The 18,693-nt window shown below is 39.1% G+C and overlaps 1 pseudogene across 1 annotated transcript in view; it reads left to right on the top strand.

The window, feature by feature from the left end:
- LOC144240552 (uncharacterized) overlaps positions 1-15,658 on the top strand; it is a 33,778-nt pseudogene extending 18,120 nt beyond the window's left edge. The window contains exons 8-9 of the transcript XR_013337753.1: positions 8,013-8,186; positions 14,996-15,658. The product of XR_013337753.1 is annotated as an uncharacterized LOC144240552 (transcript). The remainder of the gene's footprint in view (positions 1-8,012; positions 8,187-14,995) is intronic.
- The last annotated feature ends 3,035 nt before the right edge of the window (positions 15,659-18,693 follow it).

The following is an 18,693-nucleotide window of genomic DNA, read 5'->3' on the forward strand; positions in this document are numbered from 1 at the left end:
TGCAGTTACAGTATTATGAAAAGGGTTCATATTCAGAATATATCAAGAATTTCTATGGATCTGTGAGGGAAAGACACAGGTCATAAGCAAGCAATTCATAGAAGAAATACAAATAGTCCACAAACAGGTGTAAAGATTTTAGTATCTTTTTATAATAGAATTGTTTAAGAAAATGTAGACAATAAGGAGAAATCAGATTGGCAAAAACTAAGTTAATGAGCTTAATGAGTTCCATCAAGGTGTCAAGGAAACCATTCAAAGAACAATGAAGTAGAACTTCCTCTTTAGAAGGCAATGTGGTGATTGCTATCAAATTTACAAGGTTGTTACGGTTTTGAATGTCAAAACCCTAACTAAAGTTCCATTACTTTCCTTCTTAGAAGACACTTTGGCCTCAAGCCAAGCAAAGTCAGAAAGAACAGGAAAGAGGAAGGGTGGGAAAAGACACAGGATCTCTTAGGTGACTCCTAGTTTTCCTGGTCCAGAAGAGGGCAACCCTTCTGTTTACGGAGTAGCTCCCAGAACAAACCCTGGGATGGTAAGGCACCTCCTGCAGTTGGGTGGGCTCAGTCGGCAAAGCTACTGCATCTCAGAGCAGCTTACTCAGCTCTTAATTACGAGAAGTGTTAGAAGCCTGGACCACAGTCCTAGCTGGTGGGCCCTGCTCCCAAGAGAGGAGAGAGATGTCCCATCCTCCCGATCTATCTGTGGAGATGCTCTCCTAATTTCTACTCCAGTCATGTGACTGATAATTCTGTCAAAGTATTACAGGTAACTTTCCTTGGGAGCATTCAGCCCACTAATTAACACTTTAGCTAACCCCTTTGTCTCTTAGCTGGTTTATAGAACTGAACTTATGCTATTTCACTTCATGAGAATGTTTTTATTGGATGGATCCTGAAAAGCGGAACTGCTGGGCAAAGCATACATGAAACTATAGATATTTTTCTACTTTATATTTTCATGTTCAGAAATTCACACTTTAAACAAACAAATGAACAACAACAACAACGGACCTATTTTCAATTGCACTCCTGAAACAGAATGCAAGGTGGAGTCATTATAGTGAGCTGTGAATGGTACAGAGGCTTCTCTACATTTCCCAAACTTCAGTCTGCTATGAATGCATGTCACCTTTAAACCAGCAATTCCATTTTTTAGGACTCCATCTGTAGAAATGATCACATATAAATACAAAAATATGAATAGGGATGGTCACAGCAGCATTGCTTATAATGTTTAAAAACAGGAAAATAGTGCCCAAGAATAGAGTGACTAATTAGACTGTGGTATGTCTTAATAATGAAGGCAGCCAATGCAAAGCTATTATAAATGTGTATATACATTCAGTTCACTAATGTGATAACAGCTATAGTATATTGGCTTTAGAAACTCTACATTAAGAAACTATATACTGCAAAAAAAAAAAAAGAATAAAAATAGACTTAAAATTTAGAAAAAGAAACTATATACTGAATGTTTATGTAGCATATCATAGATGCTATTTATTAATATCAAGCAGAGAAAGCACCACTCATATATGTGTATATATTATGAATCCATAAGGAGTGCATGAGATTTAGAGAATGGAATTATGGACACAGAGAGAAAGTAAAGGAAGGTTTTTGCTTTTTATTCTAAATATATCTGATAACTTCAACTTTTTACAAGGTACATAAATAGTATTTGTAATTTTTTAAAAGATGCAAAGTTATTTTTATGTGTTTGGGAAAGGAGATTAATATCCCGAAATGAAAATGCATCAGTGTTTAGGTACAAATTCAAACTCTCTACCTTAGTGATTCCCTGCCTGTGTAACAACTCTACATTCTATGCAACACATTTTCCCCCAATCAGTAGAGACTAAAATAGAAGCATCGGGTGAAAACAAAATAAAACAAAATCCTTACAGCCACATAGATGGAACAAGAAGAAAGCCTATGTGAATCGTGTTTTTATTTTGCAGTGACTAGGCATATAAGAAGCATAAAAAAAAAAGGTTCATACATTTGATTTCATAAACATGTAGACCTAAGTGGCAAGATATACTGAGAAATAAAAACACAAGCTGGGTAAAAATATTTGCAACACATAGAGAATGGTTAATTTTCTTATTTTACCAAGAGCTCATAGGGGGAAAACCCCAATAATTTAATAGAAAAATAGGCAACTACAAGGGCAAGCAGCACTCTGAAGAGAAAAATAAAACATACATTAATTAAACAAATATGTGTGTCTACTATGTGGCACTAAGGTAAGCAGGTGTAGAGAAGTGAAGGAAACATAGTAATTCCTGTTCCCATGCAGCTTACATTCTAGTAAATTTTGAGGAGTCTTGACTTCACTGATGGAATTTAAATTTAGGTCTAATTTGTACTTATTAATAAGTTTATTTGTACATGATTTCAGACAATGTGCATATCCTTTGCCCTTCGGGGCTGCCCTTCCCCCCAACACACACTTATTCTGAGATCTCTCAAGGATTCACTTACCATTTCTATAGAGGGACTTGGGAGTCTTCTATTGCAAGCTCTGACTACTTTTTTATTTTTAATGTTTTTGGTTTTTTTTTTTAATTTCTGAGAGACAGAGAGAGAGTGAGCAGGGGAGGGTCAGAGAGAGAGGGAGACACAGAATCTGAAACAGGCTCCAGGCTCTGAGCTAGCTGTCAGCACAGAGCCCAACATGGGGCTCAAACCCACAAACCGTGAGATCATGACCTGAGCCACCCAGGCACCCCTCTGACTGCTTTCTTAATTCTCAGTCTTATACATCCCGCTGCTTGCTGAGCATTCAGTTCCACATTGCCAGCATCTGCTGTATGCAAAGTATTTCACAAAAAGCAGAGTCAACAAATCCAAAGCCTGAACTAAATGTTTAGTCTTCTACCCTGACCAGGTTTTTCTTTCAACTTACTCATTTTTGTTACTGATAAAGCTTTCTTATCACCCTCCCACTTTTAAAACCTTAGAATCATCTTTGATCTCTCCTTCTTTCTCTCCATCTTACCTGAACTTCCATCCTTCATATCATTAGCACACTCCTCATTGAGTCATTAAATATACACTGCTCGCTATATGCCAGCCACTGTTGGAGGTCCTAGGAATAGTTTGCCAGTGGGAAAACAGGCAAAACTGTTTGCTTTCCTGGAGCTTATATTTTAGTAATGGTGTCCTGCAAGTCTTCAAACGTCATCTTGTTGAGCCTCTCGTCTTGAATTCACTTATGTTTCCCTCTTTGCATAGTGTTTATTTCACTTACCCCAGACCTACATTCATTCCCTGAGTTACCCTATCAGAGACCCCATCACCTGGAGCAGCTCTCTTGTAATGATATCCTAGGGATCCACAGCTCACTTTTTTACTTACCAGTCTTGAGCAAATCTCCCACACTTGTTTTAGGCTTCTTTTCCCTAGAGCAGCCTGCGTCCCCCCACCCTCACCCCACTAGAACAAAAGACAGCATTGGACTCCACCTTCTCTGCCTCTGTCAGTCTTTTGAAAGCAAAAGCAGCACATGTTGAGTGAACATGAATGAAAGCCCTAGACAGATGTGAGAGGTCAGGTGAAACAGAAAGTACATTTTTTTTCAGTACTAAGGAGGGGCTTTACTGTTCATTATCACATTTCATTGTAACAAACCTGGGAGTTAAATATTATTGAGACAGTTTGAAGAGAACAAAAACAGGAACAAAAACAGTTTCAAAGCTAGGTCGGGTGGGCCCAAAGCCCTGGCACATACATTCATTTGGCAGAGGGAAAGGAATCTAATGCTTTTGCTTGGAAATCTCTCAACTGACCCTGATATACACAGGGGAAAAAAAAATAACTGAAGAGAAGACTATAACTTAATTCCCAAGTTTCTAGATTTATGATAAAATAGTGATCCATTTGTATGTATTTTTAAAATTTTCAAACTAAACTTCAAATTTCCCATTATATTACCATTTCTATATTTACTTAGTAGAAATTATGTTCTTTTACTGTCCTTAAAAATAAAGATCCACCAGGGAGAGGCCTAACAAGTAAAAACAGTGTAAGGCAGGGTCCAGTGGGCTTTCCTACTTCTTCTCTTTACAAATATTATTTCATAATGGATCAGATACTTGTTTTTGGAATTTAGTAGCCTTTCCCAAACTGTGTTTCTTTGGGAGATGTTAATCTGAGTTTAAAGAACAAAAGATTCCTGGACAAATAAGATTGAGTGAGTTATAACCCCACCTGAAGCTACACACAATACATATTAGCATTTTCAAGACAACAGTAAAGATTGGTGTTTAACTTTACGTAATGGTTAAACAAATTAAACATGCTTGTTTTGTGGGGGAAAGACTCTTTTCTTCAGTATTCCAGTGTAAACTACATTATCTCCCAAAGCCAGTTACAGAAAGAAATACAATTGCTGTATTTTTGATTCTCTGTATATCCACATAGAAAACCAAGGGCTGTTATCCTTTCATGATCAACCATGAATATGAAAGCTTGGACATGAATGTCACTTACTTCATGAGAAACATACTTAGAAAAAAATTGCATGGCAAATTTGCAGTGACAGATTTATCAGAAAATCACCACAATATTGCTCTTAGACCCAACCAGTTATTAGCATTATATAACATTTTATTGTTTAAGTAGCATAATCTGTCATTATTATAAACTGTGTGTTTTGTTCAGATGTAAAAAAACAGGTTCTGGTCAAAATCCAGGTTAATGTGAAATAATTTTGTACCTTTTTGCCAGCTGGCTTTTCTTCATCTCTTCTGAAGTAGCTAACACAATCTAACTAACACAATGTCAAATATTTTGCAGTTAAAATCTTAGTACAATAGAAATTACACTAGCATCAAATGTCTACTTATTTTCAGCAAAACTTTATGATCATGTTAATAGTGGAAATTGAATTTGATAAATACATATAATTTAACATTGATTCATTCATTTTTATGTTTATTGAGAACCCACCAAATACCCAGTACAGGAGCATTTGAGGCATTGGACATGCAGAATTTTAGACATTAGAGCTCCTGCCTTGAGAAGTCATACCACAGGAACAGGTATTCAGACTACAGATGCTTACTGAGGTTCTCTGTGTCTCCTTCCTGCATTGGCGAGGTTCTAGGAAAACAGTGGTGAACAGACAGATGCCTCTCCTTGATGATGCTTGCAGACTTGCAGACACAGACACTATTTATCAGGGTACTATAACTGTTAGACACAAACAGAGTACGGAAGAAACTAGAGAAGACAACTTTCTGAGAGCATCTTGAAAGGTGACATTTCTGATTTGCTTTATGCAGAAAATAATCTTTCTTGCTTATTTTTTTTCCTTAGGGATTTTCCTTACCTAGCGTTACCTTTGCTTAAAATAAAGGAAGCATGTACTCCAAATTTGCCAGAAGAAAATTTCTATCCAAGGATTCTTATCCACTGAGATGTGGCTTTTCCAAAAAGGATCTTTAGATATCTAACACGCTCATGCCAATTACTTGGTGTAGCTCCAAGTCCTAATTCAGGTTATTGGGCACCAGCCCAGGGTTTCTGTAGAACTAGCATATGGCTCAAGGATTTTTATTTCGAACAGGCTCCCAGAAGTTGCTGATGCTGCCAATCCAGGAATCACATACTTTTAGGAAACATTGTTTAAGAACTTAAATATACCAACTTCCCAAGTTGAACTCATTATTAAAAGACTGTGAAGCAGATATCTCTGTTTCATAGGAGGAATGACAAGGCATAAGTTATTTTATAAAATGAAAATGTAGGTAGGCAAAACTAGGAAAAATAATAAATATTTCATATCCTAAATGCAATGATTAACTTGAAATCAGAAACTTCCTTCTATCACTGATTTTCCATATTTGAAACACTCTGAAATTGAGATAGTTCATGATTTGACTTGAAATAACTCTTTTTTTCCTCTCCCATAAACAGATGTTTTAGAAATTTGGTTAAAAAAATTATGTCCAAACAAGTAGTGTAATATTAGATTCTGTGAATAGAAGGCAGCACTAAGTATGTAGGGGACTATGTTATTTCCTGTGAATGAGCCTCTTGAGAGACAAACCTCTAAGGCAGCACCAATAAAAGCAAACGGTTACTAGGATAGTGGTGACAACCCAGAAGGCCTGGTAACATGAAGGGACAGAGATAGATAGCTAAGATGCTTTAAAGGAGAAAATGAAAGTGGAGAGAATCTATCAATCTACCTACAGTCCAAAAATACAATGTGCCTAATATCAAGAGGACTACACCAATATGCTGTTATTAACAGAAACATCGTAACCACATCAAGAAAAGTATCTATGCTGTATTACTTACCCCTGCTGCTAAAGTTTGTTACTACAAAATACACTTTATTGGCTTAAAATGACACAACTTAATTTTCCTACAGTTCTGGAGATCAAAAGTCTGTAATCAACATCAATCATCAAGGCTGGGTTCCTTCTAGAGAGGCGGTGGGGGTGGGGAGGAGGATTCGTTTCCTTGCCTTTTCCAGCTTCTAGAGGCCACTCGTGCTCCTTGGCTTATGGCTCTTCTACCATTTCTGGGGCCTGCAGTGTACCATCCTCACATTTCTTTGTGACTCTGCTTCTCTCAACAGGTCTCTCTACTCTGACCCTCCTGCCTCCCTCTTCTAGGGACCTCGTGACACTGGACCCACCTGGATAATCTCCCCACCTGAAGACACTTAATATAATCATGTCTGTAAAGTTTCTTTTGCCATTTAAAGCAGCTTATTCACAGTTTTACAGGATTATGAAATATACATCTTTTGGAGGGGCATTGTTTGACTTCCCACATATGCCATTTAGTTCTTCTAGTCAAAGCCCCTTGTGGTAGTGTTTTCAATGTGGGGAATTGTATTTTCAGGAATAAATTAATAAACGGTGTTATATGCAAGAAAAGGACCACAGATCACTCATTCATTCACCAAATATTTGTGTTCACCATGTGTCGGGCACTGGGCAAGGAGCACTCTGGAGATACAGAAAAGAGTAACTGAGGCTGTAGAGTGTGATGCTTATGAGACAGGACTCAGAAGTCTAATCATCTGATTTTGAATCCCGGCCTCACCATTCATACACTGTGTGATGTAAGCAAACTACTTAATTTCTCTGTGCCTCAATTTTGTCACTTAGGAAATTAATATAGAATTAGAACAGTCCCATAGGGCTATGACGATGATTTGGTGAGATTCTAAGTAACACCTTTGGCACATTGGCTGGCATATAGAGTTCCATAAATGGGAGCTTTGAGGCAGAGAGCAAGGGAACAAAAAATAGAGAGCACGGAGTATATAATGGCCACAGAGAGCTTGGAAAGGCTTTCCAAAGCTAGGTCTTGAAAGTTCAGTTTCTTCTGGGTAGAAATGAGGGATGTGCAGTGAGAAGACACAATGAAGGATTTAGAAACCATGAGGAATGGCTGAGGAGACAGGAGGAATTTAGCTGGGGGAGGAAAAGGCTTAGGAGTTACACGAGAACTGTATTTCAATACCATGCTTGGGCTGTTGGCAAAGCAAAAGAGATTAGGCTTATTTTACTTCTATCCAGAAAAAATATCCAAGTCCAAGTGGAAATGGCAAAAGCATTGATCTCAATATGTGAAAGGACTTGTGAAGAATAAGGAGTTCCTTTTTAAAAAAATTTTTTTGAGGATGACATAATCCCTTCTCCATGCACCACTAACTGTCCAAATACACTGCCTTCTTTACGGGGTGGTGTGTCGTACACCCATTTTCTTCTTTCTCCTTGTCAATAGAAACGCAAGTATTTTCAGAAATCAGTGGACCATAAACTTGAAGGGAGGCCGGGCTTCTGCCCAGCTCTAAGGGGGTCAACCAGGGTTGGCCCGAGCCAAGCATGATAACCACTGCCTTTGTCATTACTTAGGTCGGAAAAGCATATGCTACTCAATTCTTGCTAATGAGATAGGAAAGAAAGGCCTTTGGAAGAGTCTTCATCTCTTCAAAAGATAAATGAGGGAAGTAAGTACTCTCTTCGTCTGTTCCAGGTATGAGACATCGTTGTGTGAAGAGGTGATACCTGGAGATGTGGCGTCCATTTTTGTCCACATCTGAGGACAAAGCTAACATCTGAGGAAGTCGAAGCAAGAAGAGAGAAAGGGTTTGGATCCTTGATGAGCTAGATGAGCTGCTTAATTAACTGACCCTGAAGTCGTCATATAGTATGTCATTCATTATATATCTGTAATATATTCAAATATACTCAGTGTTAAAGCCAGTCACATTTTCCCTTCTTACTGTCCAGAAAGTGCCCTGCATATACAACTAGCACTATAGAACCTTGACAATCCAGGTTCCCAGCAGAAAATAAGCACAGATTGTCTATTGGTGTTATCAAAATACTGGCTCTGAGAAGGAATTTTGAATGAAGATTTCTGACCTGATTTTCAGGTAGGAGATTCTGTTAGACACATTTTGGGTTCATTTTTATTCTCTGAGTGTCCTCAGCTTTATCTTTTGGATCAACTCATATCATTATTGTGTTGTGTACCTACCCAGCCAATTACAGTAAACACTACAGGGTGTCTGCTAATGGAATAGGTTGCCTCCATTAACTAACTCTCTTCCAGAATTAATTCCTGCATAGGCAAAAGGTTAATTTTCTAATTCCTAAAATAGCTATAATTCTGTGATACCCATATTTGTAAGCACTGCACTAAACTCACTATATGTTGATAAACCAATTCATCTATTACAAAAATTGAACTGAGAGATAGGCAGGAAAATATTAATAACCAATTAATAGAAGCTGCAGGAAAAACTTAGTTAATAAATGTTCTTCCCCTGTGTGGAAGAGAGAGCTGTCCCTGATTTCTGCTAAACGTCCTTTTTGGACCACACCCCCTTAATACCCTTACAATCTTCTTAGGCTCCTCACTTCCTTTTCTCTTCTGCCCCCTCTATCTCATCCTCATTTTGAATCAGGATGAGTTGAAACAGCTTGCTGGCCCATTTTAGGTTCTGGAGAGGGACAACGCCTCAGAGATCACACTGATATGCTTTTCTCTTCTCATGTTGCTTCTCTCTATGGGTTTTACAGGACCTACATCTGCCTTTACATCTGAAGAGAAGTAGTTTCATTCTGAGCCACATCCTTGCCAAAGTTTATTGAGAATATCAATAAAGAACAACATATTTGTAAGAATCCTTTCTTTAAAAACTGGACAGTGCGAGAAAATGTGATGTGTTCCTCCCCGAGTCTAGGGAAGAATGTCGGTCAAGTCAAACTTTAATTACAATGTCTGAGTCAATGAAAAGACCAGTGTTCCCACTTCTCACAGACCCTTTTCCAGTTAGAAGGCAGTGGTTTCCACAATTCTGCAGCTATGTTTCCATCACCTTTGTAGAGTTTACAGGATTAAAGTACATAAATCATATTTTCTTATTTTCTATATTATAGATGCTTTGGCATTTGGGCCCTCGCTGACTGGTGTAGTATTGTAATTTCTAAGAAATGCAGGTTTCCCCCAGTGTCTGAAGGTAGAGTACTTCTATGAAAGCTTTCATGAGCCGAAATTTATATAGAAAAAATTTTTGACCATCCCTAGACCCCAAAAATAACCTCTCTTAGGCTTTTCAGATACCTTAGGACATATCGTGTTAGCAGGAGCACAAAATAAATTTCAACAAAGCACAGATGCTCACAGACACTGTTCAAAGCTGTGGTGGTTTCATGCTGAGAGGCTGAATGTGGTTCCGGGGGAAGGAACTGGGAGGTGCCCCTCTCACTGCTCAGTATATTCTGCCTCTGTATTGGCTCCCTGCAAAACAAACACTGTATGCTATTTTCATTTTTATGAAATTGAAAGTCCTCTTCAGATTGTGTTCTGTTAGCGAAAACAGCTACTAAGGTATGTAGCTCTTTCGTAAAAGTGAAGTGCCCTAACTCAAACTTTCAAAAAGTGGGAATACTTGTATGTATTGGGTCTGAGTCCCATTTCTGGAACTGAGCTCCTAAAGCCCTTGGAATTTCCTAAGTGTTGAGAGTGACAAAGGTGTCTTTTGTTATATTAATGAGGTAACTTTAGGACTGAACCTGAGGAGGGGGCTGGTTGCCAGGGGAACCAACCAAGTGATTAGAGGGTTGGAATTTTCAGTCCCACTCCCAGACCTCTGAGAAGGGGGGAGGGGCTGGAAATTGAGTTCAGTTACCAATGGCCAGTGATTTACTCAATTGTGCCTATGGAGGAAGTCTCCATAAATTCCCAAAGGATGGGGTTGAGAGAGACCTTCCAGGTTGGTGAACACTGTGGAGATTTGGGGAGGGCGGTATATTTGGACTTGGAAGCTTCACACCCTTCCCCCATACTCTGCCCTATGCATCTGATAACATTTTGGGATGATGGGGATTTGTGGGGTCTGGAGCCCATGGTCATGAGTGAATTCGTGGAGGTGTCTTTGGTGCAAAAAGGTGATTTTACTGAAGCGTGGGGACAGACCCTTGGGCAGAAAGAGCTGCACTGTAAGTGTGGGGGGTGACCGATTTATGGAGTTGGGCGAGAGGGAGTTTCCAAAGAGATTTTCACAAGCTAAAGACTTACTGGAGGCCTAGCTAATGTCAAGCTAAGGTTTTCCCCCTAGTAAAGCATTAACATGAAGACAGTAGGGAGTTCCTGGATTTTAGGCCATGATGGGATTGCCTTTTTCTGGCAAACTGGTAGAGACTCTTATCAGTTTGACCATTTGTTTTTTTGTCCTCTCCTCTTCTTGGGTAGCTTGGGTTGTCCAAGAAATATCATATATGTCCCACCTGGGGTTGGGGGTGCTGTTAGCCTGCACTTTGCCCTCAGCTTGCCTCATGCTCCCTCATCACATCTCTCTGTCTGTTCCTGAATTATATTCTTTTGTAATAAGCTCATAATCTAGTAAGTAAAATGTTTCTCCGAATTCCATGAGCTGCTCTAGCTAATTAATAGAACCCAAGGAGGGGGCTCATTGGACTGTCCAGTCTATAGCTGGTAGGTCGGAGCATAGATGACCAAGCTGGACCTGTGACTGATGTGTGAAATGGGGATGGGGGAGAAATCTTGTTCAGCCCTTAGCCTGTGAAATCTGAAGCCGTCTCCTCTTTATTGTGCTTTTTATTTATTTATTTTTTTACCACTTCAAGATGGGACTAGGTAATAATACCTGCCCAATTTGTTCTCAAAATGTTTTTAGAAAGCAAAGATGTTACTAGACATATACTAATGCCAGATTAAAAGCTTCAGAGACTCAAAGCCCCCAAATGTTTCAAAGCCCATTCTCAATATATAATGCTTATAAAAATAATGCTTGGTCATAATGTAAATGGAAGGGAGGCCTTCAAGATCCTAATTTTGTTTTCACATGACTTCTATAGTTTAAAAAAAATTTTTTTTAAGGGGTCACCTGGGTGATTCAGTCAGTTAAGCATCTGACTTCAGCTCAGGTCATGGTCTCGCAGTTCGTGAGTACAAATCCTGCCTTGGGCTCTGTGCTGACAGCTCAGAGCCTGGAGCCTCCTTCAGATTCTGTGTCTCCCTCTCTCTCTGCCTCTCCCCCACACTCACACTGTCTCTCAAAAATAAATAAACACTTAAAAATTAAAAATATATATGCCAACATGTTTTTAAAATGTTTGGTACCTCTGTTTTTCTGGCACCCTAAGAATGTGCTCAATCTGCCTTTGGATAACCAGGTCCTAATTAAGCATCTAATGTGGGAAGCCCTATACTTTATGCTACATCATGAAATCAGGTGATATGACAGTGAATGAGTGATGGGCTTCTTAATTAATTCTGCAGGCCCTCAGGAAGCATTTCTCTGAGGAGGAAACTTTTAAGTGGAGGCCCAAATAGTAAGGAGAACCAAGCTGTGTAAAGATCAATGGATGAAGCAATCCAGGAAGAGGAAGTGAACGAGAAACAGGATCCTGGAAATCAAGTAACTTCCCAACTCGTCACCGAGACAGACATAGCACCAGCTAATTTTAACCCAGTGTGTTTGTTTCCTGCTGTACTAACAGTGAGAACAGAGTGCTCTGAGAACGCAGAGGAAGGAGTGATTAATCAGAGTTGAGAAATGTACCAGAGCTGTGCCTAGCAGGGTCTATGAAGATGTAGAGCAGCACTGTGAGGATTTAAATCCTGCCTTCACCACAGACGCCTCTTAAAAATAGATTGGGGCCCCACTCCACATATGCTCAATCAAAATCTCTGAGTTGGCCGGCTGGACTTCTGTTTTTAACAAGCCTGCAACTGATAGGGAGACATTTTGGAATCCTTGGTTTAGAGAACAGGCCTTGGAGTCAGATGACTTGGACCCATGGCGTAAGTGCCACTTTCTTCATCTGTGACGTGAAGGTAATAATACACCCTTCCTCACTGGGTAACTGTGAGAATGGAAGGAGGAGGGAGTATTTGTATCATGTCATCTATCATGGTTATTGGAGGAAAACCACAGCTGCAGAGGCAACAGTGAAGAGCTGACCGACTTGTCACATAATGCAGCTCAGAAGCTTACCTTCTAAGAGAAGTGACAGGGCAAGTTTCCAGCTGTCGGGATAGGTCGGGGAGACAGAAAACAGCAGTAAGAGCTGGGGTGGAAGCCAGTTTCCACAGGGGGCAAAAGGACAGTGAACAGCTGTGCAAGCTGTCAAAGCTTTGTAGGAAACAGCTGGCTTTGCCTCTCCGGGTTTTTCTTTTCTTCTTTCCACTTCCTCTTTTCAAATGCAAATTGTTTAAAGTCTTTCCCATCCTAAGATCCAAGCCTAGCCCTTGGGTAAATCAAATGAAAAAAAAAAAAAAAAAGGAAAACCCCTGGGAAAGTTAAGGAGTAGTTGGGCCCAGTGTGTCAGAGGGAGATCAATACTGGGAAATCATGGACAGACTCAGAGCCCCTTCTACAGTCCATACAGACTGAAAAGTGCTCCCAGCAACCACTAGTCTGATGGGCCTGAGGAGGGAGGAAGGAAGGCAGTGATGTCTGCCCCCAACCCCTTAACTGTAAAACTGTACATCCCGTCCTAAACTAACAACCCAGAAACCAACACTCGACCCAACAAAACCACTCACTTTGGGATGGACCCCAGAAGAATCACTTTCAGAAAATTCTTTACCAGGGTCAATGTTATTTGTAGATGTATGAAAAGATGTCTGGCTTTCTAAGCTCCAGTTAGTTTCAAATGTATATAAGATGATGGAAATTCCTGTTGGAGGAATTTCCTACCTTCCCTACCTTCCTCCTGTAGTTGTGGCCAAGTTACAAATTTGGTTGTCATGATTGCAGTGTGAAGGGGAATGAATGGGGTTCAGATTCTGTACTTTGTGAAATAAAGACTGGGAGCAGGACACCATGTAAGAAGGTGCCACTCACACACTGCCTCCTGCCTTCCAGAGACATAAGGAGCAAGAATAAGATGACCGTGGCTTTGGGGTCAGCCAGGCCTGAGTCCAGATTCCTGCCGTGTTCAGTACTAGCTGGCTCCTGGAACAAGATACCTTTGCTCTTAGAGGTTTCTTAATCTGTTACAGGCCAGGCACTCTTCTCTGAGCCAGTAGCTGCAATAAATGGTCATTCTCTAGCCATCCAGTTTTGGCTTGTGATCAGTTATCTGATCATCTAACCTACTGGAGGCTCAGACAGTCTTTGTATTGTGAAAGCAGGTAAACTTTAACAGCCAAAGCTTTTTAAACAACATATCTCAGTTCAAATCAAAGAGACCACTTTTTATAACTGGGATGTCTGTGTGTGTCTTTATATTTTATACATATGTTTATTTATAAATATATATAAGTGCATATATATATATATATACATACATACATATATATAAAACACACACTACCCTATTAATGCCAAAAACATTTAAGTTTTTGCATTTAGTCAGTGCTTAAGGGCTAGTTCTGAAAAGAGAGCAGTCCTTATATTTTGCAGTTTGGTTCTTTTATACGTATATAAAATAACTTGTAAAAGAACAAGTAAGTCTGAACAAGAATTCTGGACCAAGAAAGAAAAATAAAGAAAAGTTGCAATATGGAATCTAAAATGATCAGTTGAATCCATATGTGTCTTAACTCATGTTTTGAGGGTCTTTTTTCCCATCTTATATTTCAATAACTCCTCATGTGTATGTGTGTATGTATACATTTATACATACACATATATATGTGTGTGTGTGTGTGTGTGTGTATGTTATTTGTAGATGTTTGAGAAACCACCTCCATTTATAAGCTCTAGTTAGCTCCAAATATATATAAGATGATGGAAATTCCTTTGTGGGAATGATTTAATCATTTTAAGCTCTATCTTAAATAAATACCTTGTAAGCCATATGATGTAAATGATATATATATATATATAAACACACACACACATATATATATACACCCAACGAGATACACACATATATGTAGCAGACATATGTCCTAAGCTCTTTAAAAGTATTATCTAACGTAATTCTCACAACAGCCCTGAGGCTCAGAAAAGTGAACTCTCTCCTCTCAGAGTTTGATAACATCAAGTTTTGGAGTAATAGCAGAGAATAATATCCTCAATTATCTGAAAAGGGCATTAAATGCCTCTTTCATTTTCAGTTGCTAATCTGTATGAGGCTGGAGTTTCTTCATTTATTTCAACCAAAACAATATACAGCAACAGATTGAATGCATGGGCACATGAGAATCTAGTTGCCTGTTAAGCTAAATATTAAAGAGATTTGCAAATATACAAAACAATGTTGCTCATATTACAATTTTTTTCTTTTGATTTAGAAAGGGTAATTATTTTTCATAGTTTTACATTATGATAACATGCTGCGGGCTTATTTTTGTTGTTTTAAATGAATAAATATATAAATGTAAAGATTTAAATTTTTTCTCAGTTTTTCTTATATGGTAAGTATTAAAAGCGTAAGTACTGTATCAGTCTTAACTTTGCATAGAGAGTGGCTAGTTGGGAAATTTTCATATTTTTTAGTAAAGCTCACTTTCATTTTTTTTTTTTTAAATAGGGTTCACAACCAACATGGAGCCAATGCAGGGCCCAACTCAGGTCCTGAACTCATGACCCTAAGACCAAGACCTGAGCCGAGATCAAGACCAGACGCTTAACTGCATGAGCCGCCCAGGGGCCGCAAGTAAAGCTCATTTTTTGAAAGTGACTTTGGGAAAGTTATTTGAACACTAAGTGCTTCATCAATAAATAAATATGTAAATAAATAAAACAAGAATGATGCGACATTATGTCCAGGAGTCAGGGGATTAAACAAAATGATATTGTGAGCTTCTTTCTAGCTTGAAGTTTTCATGATTCTAAAATTCTTATCTACTGATAACTCTGGTTAGACCTATTGAAGGCTTAGCCAGCAACAAAAAGCCCAAGTTAGGTCCAATATATTGGCTCATGTTTTTCTCAGAGGACTGACTCCCACACCCCACCCACCTCTGCCCACTACAAAGCTTCCATTGAATGCGGTCATGTGTCAGCCAGTGTGACTCCATCCACCAATCTCAAAAGAATGCAGCTCTGTACAAACATAGTCATACTTTTGGGGGCATGTGAGAATGTATCAGGGCAATTGACTATTCCTTTTATGCATTGAAAGAAGCAGCACAGGGATAGAATGCTGATTTAAAAAGTGACATGACCCATTGGAAGAAATTTAACCATTAACATCAACTCAATTTTGAATATCTTATTTGATGTTTTATTTATTAAAAAATATTTATTGAGTGTCCAAGATGTGCCATGTATGAAATATATAATATTTACTAATCACAAGTTTAGAAGAATGCTTTCTTTCCCTGCCAAAAAATAACCTTTAACAGAGCACTAAATTAAATGTTTCATACTTGTTTCCTTTTCAATTTTGTTCACATCCAACAGTATTTTATTTTAATAATATTATTTCACCAACATTTATTCTGTACATATGATTGCCAAGGACTGTGGTAATCTAGTCCTTGAGGGAACCAAGCCATATGGATTTGGTCCATCTCTTTAAAAAGTTCACCACGTTGAGGTGCCTGGGTGGCTCAGTTGGTTTAATATATGACTCAGGTCATGATCTCATGGTACATGAGTTCAAGCCCCACGTAGGGCCCTACGCTGACAGCGCAGAGGCTGCTTGGCATTCTCTCCCTCTCTCTCTGCCCCTTCCCTGCTCATATGCTCTCTGTCTCTCCCAACATAAATAGACTTAAAAGATAAATTGTTTTTTTAAAGTTCAGGATATAGATAGGCAATTATAAGATTTATACTCAGGAAATGTAGTCACTACAACAAATAGGTAAATGAGCATTAAATGGTATAAACTGTGCATAGTGCAGGGGCAGAAGCATCTCTTTGCCCTGAGGGGTGTATCGAGGGACCTTAAAGAAGACCTTGAAGAAGAGGGAGGGACATGTGGGCTGACCCTGAGGGGAGTGGACAATCACGGGCATGGGGAGAATATATATGCTGTTTGACTAGAGAGAATGGGTTGTAGGCATCCTGGTAGTCTTTTCCTTGACTTCACATACACAATCTCTTTTCTCTTTTTCTCCACAAAGTCTGCTTGCTACAAAGATGAGTGTTCAAAGACCTAGGTACACATTTCTTTAAACCCCAAGTGATTTGTACTTGGTCTGGATTGTCTTTTTCTTGCCTTCTCTGGTGGATTATTTACTCCTATTTACTACTTATTTTTTAAGGCCCAAGTAAAATTTTACCTCTTCTGAGATACTTTCTTCCAGCAGAAGCCCCCTTTCTTGTGTGCGGATGGCATGATGCTCATCTTAATTATATTTTTTTGGTCTCCTCAGTGTATCATGTTTATCTTTGGGTCTCAAGTTTCCTCAAGAATCCTGGTGTGAAAGAATATTATATTTATTGGGGGAATGAATGAGCTGGTTCTAACACTTCATAAGATCAACTTAACCTCTCCTAATTACTGATTTAATTCCAATTTGGCACTACCTTTTATAGATTCTGAGCAAAGTGAGATACTCCTTTTCCTAACATCAGAAAACCTTGGAGAAAAGCATTGTTATTTTCACAGTCAAGCATTTTATCCTAAACCTGGGCATCTGAATAAAAGAAATTGACATCTGTTTCCTGCTTTCTGCTCATATTCTTCTAGCACTCTATTTATATGCTAGCACTACCATTTTAGACACTTGAAAACCAAGCAGGAAGGCTGCACCCCCAACCCTCCCCCTATATGCTTTTCTGATCACTATTGACATGTGAGACTGGAGAATTCTTTGTTGTGGAGGGTGGTCCAATGCATTGCAGGCTGTTTAGCAGCATCCTTGCCCTCTACTCATAGATTCCAGTAGATGTCAACTCTGAAAGCAAAAGTATCTTCAGACATTGCCAAATAAAGCCTGGAGGGTTGCAAATGACTGCATTAGGTCAAGATTGCTTTAGGTCCTCCCTTACACACACACACACACACACACACACACACACATGAACACACACACATTTTCTCTCACCCACACACATTCTCTCACAAACACACACTCTCATTCACACATTCTCTCTCACACATACATTCTATATCTCACACACACATACTCTCACATGCATATACTCTCTCACACACACACATACATTCTCTTAAACACATACACTATCTCTCATACACACATGCTCTTTTACACACACATACATTCTCTCTCACACAAACACACTCTTACAGACACACACACACACTTCTTTTCAGCTTTCTTTCTTTTCCTCCTTCCTTTCTCCCTGCTTCCTAATCCTTTTCTTGGTAAATGTCATCATAGTTTTCTCTTCATCTTCAGCAACTACTCTCAGGAAAAACGAGTTTACTATTCTCTCAGGAAACAGAACATGTGAAGCCATTATTGGTCACTAATCACTTAGAGTAACCAAATATCCTGGTTTGACAAAGAGTGAAGAAGTTCCCAGGATGTGAAAATGTTAGTGCTAACATTGGAGAAATCCTGGGCAAACCAGGAGCCCTTTTAACCTGTGACCTATATGATCCAATCTGTGTATAAAGTCCCACTCATAGAAGATCAAATATCTATTAGTTATAAAAGTGGAATTACATTCCAAATTTTGTGCTTTTATAAATGCTTTAAAGTTGATTCTATAACACATTCCCACCTCCAGCGTCTCTCTTACCTTTTCTCCCTCGTCCCCGATTATCTTATAACCTCACTACACCAGCACCTTTCCTTCATCCTTCACATTTCCAAAATTCTCTTATCTCTTTATTTTGAGGATCTACTTAACCTCTCTCCTTTCTCCTCTCACCCCTGAGGTTGCCACCTTTCAACACCAATTCCAGGAGCTGACTTGGCAGTGACAGAGGAGACACTCCCTGGGGGGATTGATGGGTATTAGAGGAGAGAAGGGGAGCAGTCTGAGTCATCATCGGCTTCTGGGAAGAAAGAACAAATCCAGAATCATTTACATGTAATATCACATATATATTACTTTATGAGCCACTGCCTAATAAGAATAGCTAGAGTGGAAGCAGAGGAATGAGAAAATCATAAGAGCTGAGTTTTGATGGGGTATGAAGAATGAAAAAAAATGTAGATAGATATGTAAAGATATATCCAGATAGGGTTCTACCTTGAGTAGCTGTGGGGACGATGTAAGGCTGCCAGGGCTCAGTACTAGTTCCTGAATACATAGCAAGGGGCCGAGGTCAAGGGTACGGGCATTAAAAGAGAATACAATTTGCTG

This window comes from Crocuta crocuta, unplaced genomic scaffold, assembly GCF_008692635.1.
Source record: "Crocuta crocuta isolate KB4526 unplaced genomic scaffold, BGI_CrCroc_1.0 scaffold6, whole genome shotgun sequence".
In the NCBI taxonomy this organism is placed as follows: domain Eukaryota; kingdom Metazoa; phylum Chordata; class Mammalia; order Carnivora; family Hyaenidae; genus Crocuta; species Crocuta crocuta.